This window comes from Leptinotarsa decemlineata, unplaced genomic scaffold, assembly GCF_025532065.1.
Source record: "Leptinotarsa decemlineata unplaced genomic scaffold, Ldec_3_MD MMD2_P_RNA_scaffold_5, whole genome shotgun sequence".
Classification (NCBI taxonomy): Eukaryota; Metazoa; Arthropoda; class Insecta; order Coleoptera; family Chrysomelidae; genus Leptinotarsa; species Leptinotarsa decemlineata.
The window spans coordinates 5,105,457-5,118,803 of record NW_027412532.1 but is presented as its reverse complement, the minus strand read 5'-3'; the positions used below and the strand labels follow the sequence as shown (position 1 = coordinate 5,118,803).

General features: G+C 34.5%; 1 protein-coding gene across 9 annotated transcripts in view; it reads right to left on the bottom strand.

Moving 5' to 3' along the window:
• The window catches only part of LOC111509630 (pseudouridylate synthase RPUSD2), a 321,032-nt gene that overhangs the window by 73,476 nt on the left and 234,209 nt on the right, over positions 1–13,347 (bottom strand). The window lies entirely within an intron of this gene.

Here is a 13,347-nt window from a genome sequence, read left to right as displayed (position 1 = left end):
GAAATATTTTCAACAAATTGAATATCGGAGGTGGGCATACAAACTTTTTTTATAATAATAATAATAATAATAATAAACGGGCTTTACTCATTGACATACATTGTTTATAAAGAAGAAGTAAATACAAAAATACATGAAAGGGCGAAGTTCAGCCGAACTATTTTAGAACTTAACCTGTAGGATAGCATATTTTATATAGAAATAATTACCTAGTATACATTAGCAAGTGAGTAGTTCATGAATCTTTGTAAAACTAAGAAAAAAAACAAAGGTTATAAATACCAAAGTAAATATTAAAAATCTATTTAGCTTAAATGAGGTAAAATATAGCAAAACATACACAAAGGTGAGACAAAGGGAAAACCATATGAGCAAGGCATAACATGAATATATTATCTATCCAGAAGACTTCAGATATGTTTTCAACTTTTTCTTGAAATTATATATGGAGTAGTGTCAAAATTCACTGGGCAGAGCATTATATTGTTTGATAGAGTTGTGAATAAAACTACGAGAAAAGCAGGCTGTCTAGTGTTTTGGAATAATAAAAGTGTGACGGTTTCGTGTCCTCGAATTATTCTGTGATTTGAAAGTTTTATATCTTCCATAAATATAATTTGGCTTTTTGTAAATGAGGAATTTATGTGTATTGACAAGTAGGTGGAGCTGCCAGGTTTTAGCAATCGGTAACCAACCTGACTCCTCGAACTTGGGGGATATATGGTCGAATTTTCTCACACCATAAGAAAGACGAATGCAATTTTTTTGTATTTTTTGTAAGCGATTTACATCAGTTTGTATTGAAGCAGGCCCGTAGATTATATCGCAATATGCTAATCTAGACAATATGAGGGTTTCGCAAAGTTTCAACTTAAATTTGGAAGTCATAATATCACTACTTTGATGGAGTTGACGTAAGATACTGTATGAGCTACGACAAAGTGAATTTATATGTTTGTGAAATCTCAGATCATCATCTAGCGATAAACCCGTGTTCTTGCTTTTTGTAATTGTTTGTAGTAAGTCTTGTCCAAGTTGGATTTCAATTCTTCCTTCAATTTCCCGTCTTTTGTGTTTTGGGCCAGAAAGTATCAGCTGAGATTTTTCAGAATTCAATTTCAGGTTATGGGCTATAGATAGATCCAGTAACTTTTGTAGATCACTGTTAATTTTTTCCATAGCCCCCTGCCAGTTACTTGGAGGAAATCGATAATATAACTGAGTGTCATCTGCATAATGATGAACTGTGCAATGATCAATTATTTTATGGAAGTCAGATATATATAGAGAGAACAGAATTGGGCCAAGGATAGAGCCCTGAGGTGCTCCATAGTCAACAGGTAAAGCACTAGAACACTTTCTATCCAAACATACTGACTGAGTCCGATTTGTAAGGTAACTTTTCAATAGATTTACAGTCTCCTTCACTAAATCCGAGAAATGACATTTTCCTACACAGAATATTGTAGTCTAATTTATCGAATGCTTTACTGTAGTCCAAGAGTACCATGGCAGTTACTTCATTATTATCAGTTGCTTTGAATAAATCTTGGGTGATGTTGACAAGAGCGATGGTGGTGCCATAGAATGTACGAAATCCAGATTGAACATTTGTTATTAAATTATTATTGTGAACAAAAGAATCAATTTCATCTTTCAAAATCCGCTCGAACACCTTAGATAGGATAGGCAGTTTGCTAATTGGCCTCAAATGGGATAATTCAATTGGATTTTCACATTTTGGCATAGGAAGTACAATTGCATGTTTCCATGCAGAAGGAAAATGATTTGTTTCTATAGAGGAATTGAATATGTGTGTGATGTGGTTGATAAGATCATTTTCAATATACTTTAACAAAATTAGAGAAATGTTGTCAGATCCAGCACAGTTACTTTTCATACCACTGATGTATCGTTGAGTCTGGAGTGGTGTCACTCTGCGAAAATTCAAAGTAGGTCCATTATAGGTCTGAGTATATCTTTCAATAAGTGTTTCATGATGATGAGATTTTGCAGGATGAATAATATTTGTGAAGTGGAAATTTATTTAATTCTGATCTGATAAATCCACGGAAACGTTAGGGCTATGTTTATTTTTCAAAATTTTCTTAGAGTACCCCAGATCAAACTGCAATTTCCGTTTCTCGAAACAAATTCTAAATAGGCTTTTTTCACGTCGGATTGCTCCGGTGGTTTAATTACGGAGTTCCTTATAGCTCGTCCAGTCTCTATGAGATTTGGTTACTTTGAACTTTCCAAGAGCCTTTATCTCTTATTTAAATCATTTCCTTGATGTTAAAGGTAAGCCATGGAGCGGGCGGATTTGTTGTTCTTATAGACCTAACTGGGGCATGGGCATTGAAAAGAATTGTTGTGTTTGTGGTTAAAAACTCTACCATTGCATCTACAGTTTCGAAGTGGAAGATTCTATCCCAATCAAAGAGATGGAGATCATTGAAAAAATCATCTTGGTTGAAATTTCGGAAATCTCGGTAGTAAACTGTTTTGTATTTTGATGTTGTTTCCAGTGATATAATTTCAAAAGTACTTGCAAGATGATCAGAGATACCAATATCTACAACTTCAACTTACTGTATATCATCCTTTTCTAATGTTACCAAGATATCAATAAGAGTATCGATGAGTATTAGATGTTATTCTTGTAGGGACTTCTATCCGTTGAGGCAGATTATAACTTATAGAAACTAAATATAGTAGGCAAGATGCTGGATTACAATGATACGAGAAAGATATTGACAGCTTGTTAATGCTTTCATTTCATAATATATTTCATCATCATCATCCTCATCATGAAGGTCATCCTAATTGAAGGGTAAAAAACGAAAAAATATTAAATTATAACAATTATATTAAGTAATAAGCAGTGAAATGAAATTACAATGAATAACAATAATTGAAAAATAAACTGGCCATTCAAGAAGCCCATAAGAGACCTCGAGTCTAGTTGAGAAACACGACACCTTCATAGCATAAAACCATGAAAATACAGAACTAGACACCTTTCTGAAGCACATCAACAGCGTAAAATCTTTCATCGCCTTCACAATGGAGAAGGAAATCCACAACGAATTGCCATTTCTAGAAATATTGGTGAAGAGGACCAACACCAAGTGGAAAACATCTGTATAACGAAAACCCACTCACACGGGAGAGTATCTGAATCAATAATCCAACCACCATCAATCTACCAAAAGAGGAATCATCAAGACTCTAGTGGATCGTGATTACAGGCTCTGTAATACGAAGGAGGGTCTCGAGAAGGAACTAGGCATCACCAAAAAGACCTTCAATGGAATGGTTACTCCAAAGTGATCATGGAACAGATTTTGACAGCAAGAACCTCATCCAGAACCTGATTCAGATCAGAAACTACCATCCGTAACAGCCTCACGAGAAACCGGGCCAATCCTATATCGGTGAAACTGAGAGACTATTGAAAGTCTTCATTGTCGAGCATAAGAGAAACACACAGCGAGGAGAAACCAGTAAATAGTGAATAGGAGAGCATGTTTGGACTCACCAACTTAACATCAAGTGGTCCCAAGCTGATATCATACACAGAGGAAAATTCTGGTTTAAGAGGAAATTCAAAGAAGCTGCATACATGTTGTCCAACGACACCTCCAGCCAAGCTAGGGTAGAGAGCGGAAAAACGGTCAACTCCCACTAAACTCGTGAGGCGGAGAGAGGCGAATACGATTTTGGATACTGACAATCAAAACTTCGTGAAGTAACCTGGTTTAAAGCATATTTTTTAATTTTTATTATTCATCTTCAATTGTTCAATATTTTGCTTAATATAGTTGTTATTTCACGCTCTTTCTTTACAATTTCATTTATTTTTTTCAAATCATATTATATTGTATTAGATGATGGAAGTGGCCAAATTTTTGATACCTTGGGTTACATTATTGTTGGCCTTGTAACCATTTATATATATTTTTAAATAAAACTCAGCCCATGTAACTTGATGATGATGTAGCTTTCTATAAGTGGAAAAAAATTTAAAATCGATAAGTAGTTCCCAAGTTTATCCATTATAATATTTTTTTTTATAACAGTAATTTAGATTGACAATTGAGATATGAGACCATCATTTAATTGGTGAAAACATGTACCTACCCCCTTGAAATCTTATGTTATCCATTTTCCTGACTTCATCAGGCGGTAAACTCTCGGGTTGCCTAATCAAGTTGATCGAGATATAACTTCCAATAATGCAAATTTCCTTCCAAAATGCATACAACCCCTAGTTTGGCATAACAATGGAAAATGTTGCCGAATGTGAAACACAAATCGACTCACATAAATCATCAGAACTGAAGTTGTATGAATTATTTAACTTCCAACATGATGGTGCTCCCACTCTTTATGCACACATGACCTTTTTGTATGCTTATCTACCACCCTTTCCGTAAGTAGGTACTTTATTTTCAACCAGCCGTTATCTAGGCATCTATAGTCCATGAGTCGACTTAAAAAAAGGCTGCGACTTTGAAATTCCCTTCATCACGAAAGAATTGAATAAAATGACAATTCACACAACACTAACATTTAATTCTGACAGCTGTTTTGGCACACCGTGTCATCTTCAGAACGAGTTATAAACCAACCTAGGTATGTGATGTCATACTCTTAAATAGTAAAAGTTGCATCGGAAAGTAAAGAGAGGTATCAAGGGGCATTTGGAAAATTACTAATAACATTATTGATGATTGGAAAATTATAAATGTCTTATCTGATCATTCAGATGTCTTTGTTAGCAAGATGCTATTTGATTTCTATAGATTTCAATATATTTAATTTCAAACTTTTTGATTGAGATTATTGGCGTGATTGGTATCTTGTTTATTAAATTTAATCTATCCTAAAATCAAAGAAAATAATGATCATTGTTTTGCATGTCTAACTTATCAGTTATTCTTCAAACGGAATATTCTAGTTTTTTTCAGAAACAAGACATAAATTTAGCATTCAAGACGAATAAAAATTTGCATTCTGAGTCAGTAAGGGACAAATTAAAAAAAACTGGAGACTAAAAGCTCAAGTGCGACGACTGCAATGCCTTATATATAGGACAGACGGGCCGCAGTTCCAGCCAGAGATTCGAGGAGCATTTGAGAGGTTACATATTGAATGAAAACGATTCCAACTACATGAACATGGATATTAAAAGGAAGTTCAATGAATATCCATGAAAAGTTTATTATTTAATGACGCAAAATGGACGTCCACAGGATTCTTCTTATTAGTACTTTTCTATGGACTTAACAAATGACTCCAGAAGGATATCCATGGAAATTATATTATCAGTCCATATAAAAAAATATCTGAAACGGACGATCAGTAGATGTATTTGAAATGTCATTCACGTGTATGAATTCACGATAGTTTCTAAAAGCAGGTAACTCCTTTTCTAGTTGCAATTATTTTTACAGAAGAAGTAGAATGTCCCAGTATGGAATCATAATCATTTCATCTTTCACTTACATTTCCATATACGTATTGAATAGACATCTTGGACGAGATTTTGAAGCCAAACAAAAATTCTATAGATTGCTTCGACCAATATAAATGCGATAACTTTTCGAATAGACCAATATATGGACACCTAGGATCCATCGGTGGACTCATCGGTAAATTTAAGAACTCGTTCTTTCTGATAAGGAAATGACAAGTCAAGTAATAAACTGAAAATATTAAAGGTGAGGTTGTCAGTAAATTATGAAAATATGTGATATAAAATGTGCAAGAATGAAGAAAAGTTTTGATACTTGGTAATAATTATATGTACAGTTCCTCCCTCGATACAATAAGTGTGAATCTCTGTATCTGTATAGTAGGGAGGGTGAGTTTAGGCACACAGCACTTAGGCCACATGTGACCCATTGTACATCCTCCCAAGGAATTGTCCTCCTAGGTCATCGTCCATCCTGTCCTTTCCAAGAAGGTGGACAGTTCACTGGGAGACATCTCCTTCATTTCGGCAGGTGTAGGCCAAGACTCGCCGAACACACACTATCCCATTGACGATAACTCCGTACAATCGCATAGGACATGCCTGACAGTTTCGTCTTCTTATTCACACATCCTGCATAGAGGTGTCTCCACTAGCCCCATATTGTGGAGGTGTTTTCTTAGTTGACAGTTAAGCGTAGATTTTTCCTGGTCATCGCCAGATATTTCTTCGGCGCCAGCTTCCCAGGGTCGCCCAGGGTGATCCTGACAAGATTGCATCCTTTGATTCCATCCCATCTGTTAAGGGATTGAGCATGGGTGTGACGTTTGGCTATAGTTCCGCAATTGTCATCAGGCCGTAGGTGCCACTGGGTCTTGAAATTCTTAGTCCAGCCGCTTCCTTGTCTAAAGAGTTGGCAATGCGATTACCTTTACTTCTGTCGTGCCTTTTAACCCACCTTAGGATAATGTTATTATCTACCAAGGCTTTGGCTAAATCTTGGTGACACTCTAGTACTAGCCCCGATGTAATACGTTGTTTGTTCAAGGCTAATAGGGCTTGTCTGGTATCAGTGCAGAATGTAACGTTTTTGCCAGAAATTTCTTTTCTGGTTATCAATAAGTATGTACGTATGATTTCTCCCACCGGTCTTAACTCAGTCCGGAAGCTCTTCATAGTTTTCACCCTGGTGGAAGTCCATAGGTGCTTTAATCTCGAATGTTAGAAGCAACGTACTTCCAGATTTTGATAGCGAACTATCTAGAACAAACAATGTGATGGCACTGTTCTTGTTTTTGTTAGAATTGTGGTACATGATATTCTTCTCTAAATATATGTGAGATGCTAGCCAATATTAATTGTCGTATGGCCAAGGAACTAGTTGTTTCCTGAAAGACCTTGCCATATCTTACTCTGAGAAGAAGAGGTTGAGATCTTATTGGCTTTGCTTTATATTTTTCCCATTCCTTCACATTATTGACCTTCATGTAATGAAAAAGGATCAGAGAGAAGAAAATAGTTGGTTGTGTTTCTAAGAGTCGTATGAATGGACTTGTTAAAGAGAATCTACATATGATTTAGCTGTACATATAAGAAATTCAAATAAAAGCAAAGGGATGATGGCACATTTCTCACCACAATATTTATTTGATTTTCATCAGTGATTTTTGTTACTTCCTCCTGGAAGATTTCATTCATCTCCTCGTGATGCTAAGTTGGTTAGCGAAATGCACGTCAAGAGAGAGTTCTACACATGGTCTCGTGGACTATTTCTCTGACTACAAACTGCGGAACGGCCTCAACACTTAATATACCTCGTTTAATTAGAAGGATCGAATGTTCGAGCTATCTCTAGACGCAATGAACACGCTAACACGCGATGTTCGGAGGCCTACATCCACGCTATGTTTTGTTCATGTACGAGCGATCAAAGCTGATTTATAATGTTTAACCCTTTGGGAGACCGTCAAGCTGTCCCCTGTGATTGTTGCCGCTGATCCGGTGGCCTCAAAAGAGACATTAGTAGTTGCGACACAAACCGTCCAAGGTCCTTCGCCCGTGGATAATGTCGGTCTAATTTTATCAAGATTGATCGCTGTCTTTTTCCTCGTTCAGCGCTGGGAAATGAACCAGTTGTTTACTCTGAAAAGAACATAACAGGAATATGGACTCTATGGAATATCTGCTGTTTGAAATATTTCACGATGTTCCGCGAGGTTCCATCCTGGGGCCTCAACTTCTCGTTTTTCACCTGAACCCTATTTATTTGACCATGCTCAATTTTGGAAATGAATGCCATCATGTAGGGTGGATCTATTCGTAATCCAGTACTAAAACCTGCAAGAGTTTTTTGTCAGTCAGATCGTCACAGAATATTGGAGAGACGTGCTAAAATGTGAAGAGAGACGTGCTAAAATGTGACAGTTATTGTGTCATGTCAATACCTGTTACGAACAATGAGCGTATATAAGATCTTCTCAATGATCTAGTGAACTACCACTAAAGAGCTCATCAACCTCCTCTGGATCTCTACCGATTCCATGATATCTTCCCCATAGGCCCAGCATTAAAATTTTATGTTTCTGAAGTATTATCTATATATAATGTTTTTTATAAAAGCATAAAACTTCAAGTTGACAAGAATTCTGAAATAGTAAATTATAGACCGATAACCATAATATCAGTGTACTCGGAATTAGTTGAAATAATTTTATCGGACCTCATTTATAAGCACGTAAGAAACACAATTTCCGAATTCTAACATGGTTTTGTGAAGTGTCGTGGCACTGCATCAACTCTTTGTATTTTTACACAATATGTTTCTGATAAACTGGACGTAAACAAGTTGATGTGGTGTATACGGACTCCAGCAAAGTATTTGATAAAGTTTCAGTTGCTCATTGAATTATCAAGCTTTGGCATTTCGAGGAGCCTTCTGCTGAAATCATATCTTAGTGACAGAAAATTATTTGCGGAATACAATGGAATTAAATCGTTTATATTTAATGCAACTTTCCGGGTGCCTCAAGGTTTGAACTTGGGTCCACTATTATTTCACCTATTCGTTAATGGCATTTCTGATAGTATCAACACTAAAAAACTAATTTTTGCTGACGATATGAAGATTTTCAGGAAGATTGAAGACTACTCTCATTGTATATCATTACAAAAAGATATTACTGAGTTACATGATTGGAGTCAGAAAAATGAATTATCATTTAACATAGGCAAATGTGAAATTATGACTTTTGCAAGGGAATCCTCAGTACAAATATATGAGTACCAATTGGATAATATAACATTAGCAGGAAGTACCGAATCGAGAGTTCTGGGCATTATCTTTGATGAAAAACTAACGTTCTCGTCACATATCGAACAAATAACATCCCGTGCAATGAAAATGCTAGGATTTGTTACGCGTAGTAGCAAAGAATTCTCATCATTAGAGGCAATTATCTCTAGACAGTATTCATTGGTCAGAAGCAAACTGGAATATTGTAGCTCGATATGGAATCCTTGTCAAGGAATATATATATATATATATATATATATATATATATATATATATATATATATATATATATATATATATATATATATATATATATATACATAATCACTTAAAAACGCCGCCAAATTAACGACTGAATTTTTATGTACAAAATCATACATAATCAAATCGACTCTTCTACTTTACTTTCATCATTGAATATTAACGTTTCTCGTACAACTTTCAGTTCACATATAACTTTTTGAATCGTCGTATCTAACTCACACCACCACCTTCACTGTTCTTTGACATCTATGTGTAGAAGCTACAATAGTCTATAAAATATCGATATATTCTTCCTACCCTTATCTCAGTTTAGGAAAGCAATATATAATGCACTACATAACTGATATAATGTTACATTGTATGTAATGCTAATGAATGAATACTCTTTCAACCGACGGCCATTTTGTCAGCTGTTAAATGATTTATGTTTATTTTTGTTTGACATTCCGACATGAATAGACTGATGACTGAACAACGCTTCCAAATTGTGTAAATTAATTTAAAAAACTAAAAAACACGCTTTTAAGAACATCGAATTAAAAAGTTGAAAAGAATGTTTTTTAAAATAAGCTCAAAACAATAACGAACTAGTATTATTGTGAAAGAAGCGACAGGCGCTTGATATACAAGAAAAATGGCACAAAGCGTCCTCGATTTTTTCACAATAATATTATTATTTTTCGTTCGTTATTGTTCTGAACTTATTTAAAAAAAAGCATTTCAAACTCTTCAGTTCGATGTTCTTTAAAAGCGTATTTTTTAGTTTTTAGCAGTATATTTATTTTCCATTTTTTAGTTTTATATGCTATAAAAGCGTGTTTTTTAGTATTTTCAAACTTTATTTATTTTATCTTAACTCTGGACGTTACAAATAAGACATCAGGCGCGCGCGTGTTAATAAAAAAAATACTTTTTTCAAATGAAGAAATACGTGTGAAGTGAGTTCGAATTATACACCGAGAAAAATTATTGAAATTTACCTCGGAATTTTCATTTCGAACGAAGAAAATTACTTCAGTTTTATTGAAAATATACTCTCTCTATTGAATAATTCACATCCCCGAGCGTAATTTTAGTAGGCAATGTACTTTTCATTGAGAATTAAATATTGATCTAATATATGTGTGAAATCATAACGTATTATTTCATGTGAAGAGAATTACTAACTGGTCGATGGGTATTCCCCCTTAAATGTAAATTTTCGCCATATCTTTATCGAATGTAAAATTACGCTTGTATTTGTGAGTGATTATTGTATTGTTCATTCTTGTCTACAGAAGCGCATCGGTTTGTCTGACGTGTGCATTAGAATATTTTTGTTGTTGGTGAAAATAAGTAAAGAAGGTGAGTACATTTCTTGTAAAATTTCAATAACTAGTCCAATAAACAGATGAATTCATTGAGTTTTCTCGTTATGCATTATAGAGTGTTTTTTTTATTACAAGTATCTCCTAACCTCACATCGCAAATTATTTCATACTGTATGGAATAGTACAACATATTTTAACTGATTTTCAAATGATTACAGAACATATATTTGAAAATGTTTGTGATAATTACTGAATGGTATTGAGAAAAAGAGAAAAAGAGATATACTCGATAGCAGTGGCGTGAATCATCAGTAACGCCGTATGCACGATCCATTTTAAAAATAAATTTCGATGAGGAATAAAGTTTCGTATTGGTGGTTGCAAATATCGGACAATGTTAAATCGTAATTTCATTCACCTAAAAAATATCTGAACGTTTTATTCGTATCTCTCATAATTTTGGATAAATTTGAGGATTTGTGATTCTTATTATTGAACTTGAAAACATTTTTGCGATGGGAGGCAAGTAGGAACTCAAAATTGGAGGAATTGAGAAACAATTTGGGACCTTTTTGTTTCTGTTGAAGAGATGAACAAAATACTTCATCACCACTTCATCATTATAGCTATATTTGCTATATTTCAGAAAATTTTGGAAAACATTTGGAAAAATCAAATTTTTTATTTAAACGGTTGAATATGTATCAAAAATTTTTGAGAAATGCCAATATTGAAGTCAAACTAGTAGTAGTTTTTCTCTAGGAATGTGTGTTCGTCAACTTACTGTGTTTTTAGATTTCTAAACCTATTCATTTGATGATATTCATTTCTCTTTTAGGATAATAACATCAATTGAGAAAAAAAGAAAAAGAAATATTACTTTCATTTCTCTTTCCGAATAATACCACCATGAGCAAGAAAGAAAATGTGTTAATTTGAAGAATGGTTTTTTTATTTTGTACTGTTATTTGACTTTTTATAAATGAAAAAAAAAATCATTTCAAGAATGTATATGAACTTATTTTGTATACATATTTTTTTAATATATCAATGTGTAATATGTCTTGTGCATTCAATTATCTAAATTATGAGGAAAAATGGCCACTTAAGAGTCAAGAGTCAAGAGTCAACATCCGATTGAGGTATCATTGTCTTCAAAACTACTCTGAATACGGACCTTCTTACAACGGAATATCCTAAGGTAATATAACCCGTAAATGAAAAATTACAATGTAAAATTTTATCAGAGTATAGAATTCCACTGTGAAATTATATAAGAGTGTAAAATTCTACTGTAAAATTCTGTCAAGAGTGTAATATTTCGATATAAATTTATATCGCAAATTTACCCTATGAAGTTTTATTTCAACACAAAAGTACACTCAAAATGAAAAATTACACAGAAAAATTCCACACTTGTCTTCGGGGTAGAATTACAAAATAATATTCCGCATGGAATGTGAGATCACACACGAAAGTAATTTCTTGCTAATATGGGCGGTAATTGAATTGTCACCGGTACCGGTGGAATTTTTTTTACCAGTGATATCAAGGAGGTTACGTACAGCGCCATCTGCCTGCGAATAGATCAAGTAATAATGTCAATAATTCTGTCAAATACAGATCCCGAACTTGAGCGTTAGAAACAAACAAACACACATACATACATACATACAAGTGGAGCTAATATAAAGCTTGTAATAAAAATTATGGTTTTGTTTGAAATACGTATCGCGCACTACGTCCATTTTTCGGTCAACATAATCGTCCATCAGAGCAATTGATTCGATTACCTATGGAACGTTTATGCACCACGTTAACTCTGAATGATAATACAAAGTAGCACAAAAATCAAAGATTACATGTGGTGTTTGTGTTTTATCCTCAAAAAAAAGCAGCCAGCGAAATTTGATCATTAACCTCATTTCTTGAACAGACTCCGTACAGTGTTCACCGGGAATTCATTTCAATACACAAGAATACAAAAATATCCATAAATCGCATTGCTGCAGGAGATTTGAGAACTGATGGCCCTATTGAAGTTAGGTAGAATCGGAAAATGGTGAAAAATTCCGAAAGCATTCCACAAATACTCGCTATCTCCCGCCTACTATATTTATTTGTATTCCTTTCTGAATTATCCCATTTCCACTCCCGTTCGTTAGATCGAACTGAAAACGTTCTCGAACGAAAGATGCATTCTTTTCAATAAAGAAAACCCATCTGTTGACGTTGAGATGAAGCGAACAGGAGTTGGCCTAAGATAAATAACCTCGACTTTGATGAAACTGCGCACATATACTAATCAGCGATACAAACTCTGCGAGAAAGTTGAAAACTTCGATATTAATTTGGTGAAAAGCAAATTATCGCTACCTATTTCCGACCATTAACAGTATGGAAAACTTATAATTTCAAGAACAACACGAAGCTCTGTTTGTTGTACTAATTTCAAGTGTGCTTCTCGGTGAAAGCCAATATTAAGAAACGCAACTTAATGATTTCAGAAATTGTTGTCGAGATTCTATTTTCTCCGAATACTGTAACTGGTTATTCAGTAATAGAAATTTTTTTTTTTCAAAATATTCCATAAATAAATTATCAATTACGTAGTAAAAAACTGTTGTTTCAAGTAGGTTAAGTTAGGTTAGTTCTGAATTGAGTGGGTCTATTCGACCCTCCATGGCAACCCACAAAGGTTTATTGTGGCCCACACCTATTCACACTCGACTAAATAAACCCAGCTTTTCAACAAAGCCGTTTAGTTTGTATGGTGAGTGGTCTTTCAGGTCAAATGGTAAGAGTACGGCTCTGCTGGACTCTGAAAACCTGATTCGGTCTCCAGCGGGGCAGGTACAAAGTATATACTCTGCTGTTTTATCATTTTCCAAGGCTATACACACTGTCTTCCGACAGTCCGAGTCTCTACATATGATGATTCAAATGACAGTGACCTGTAAGGAGGCCTGCTGGACACCGTAGTTCATTCCTACAGTAGTCTA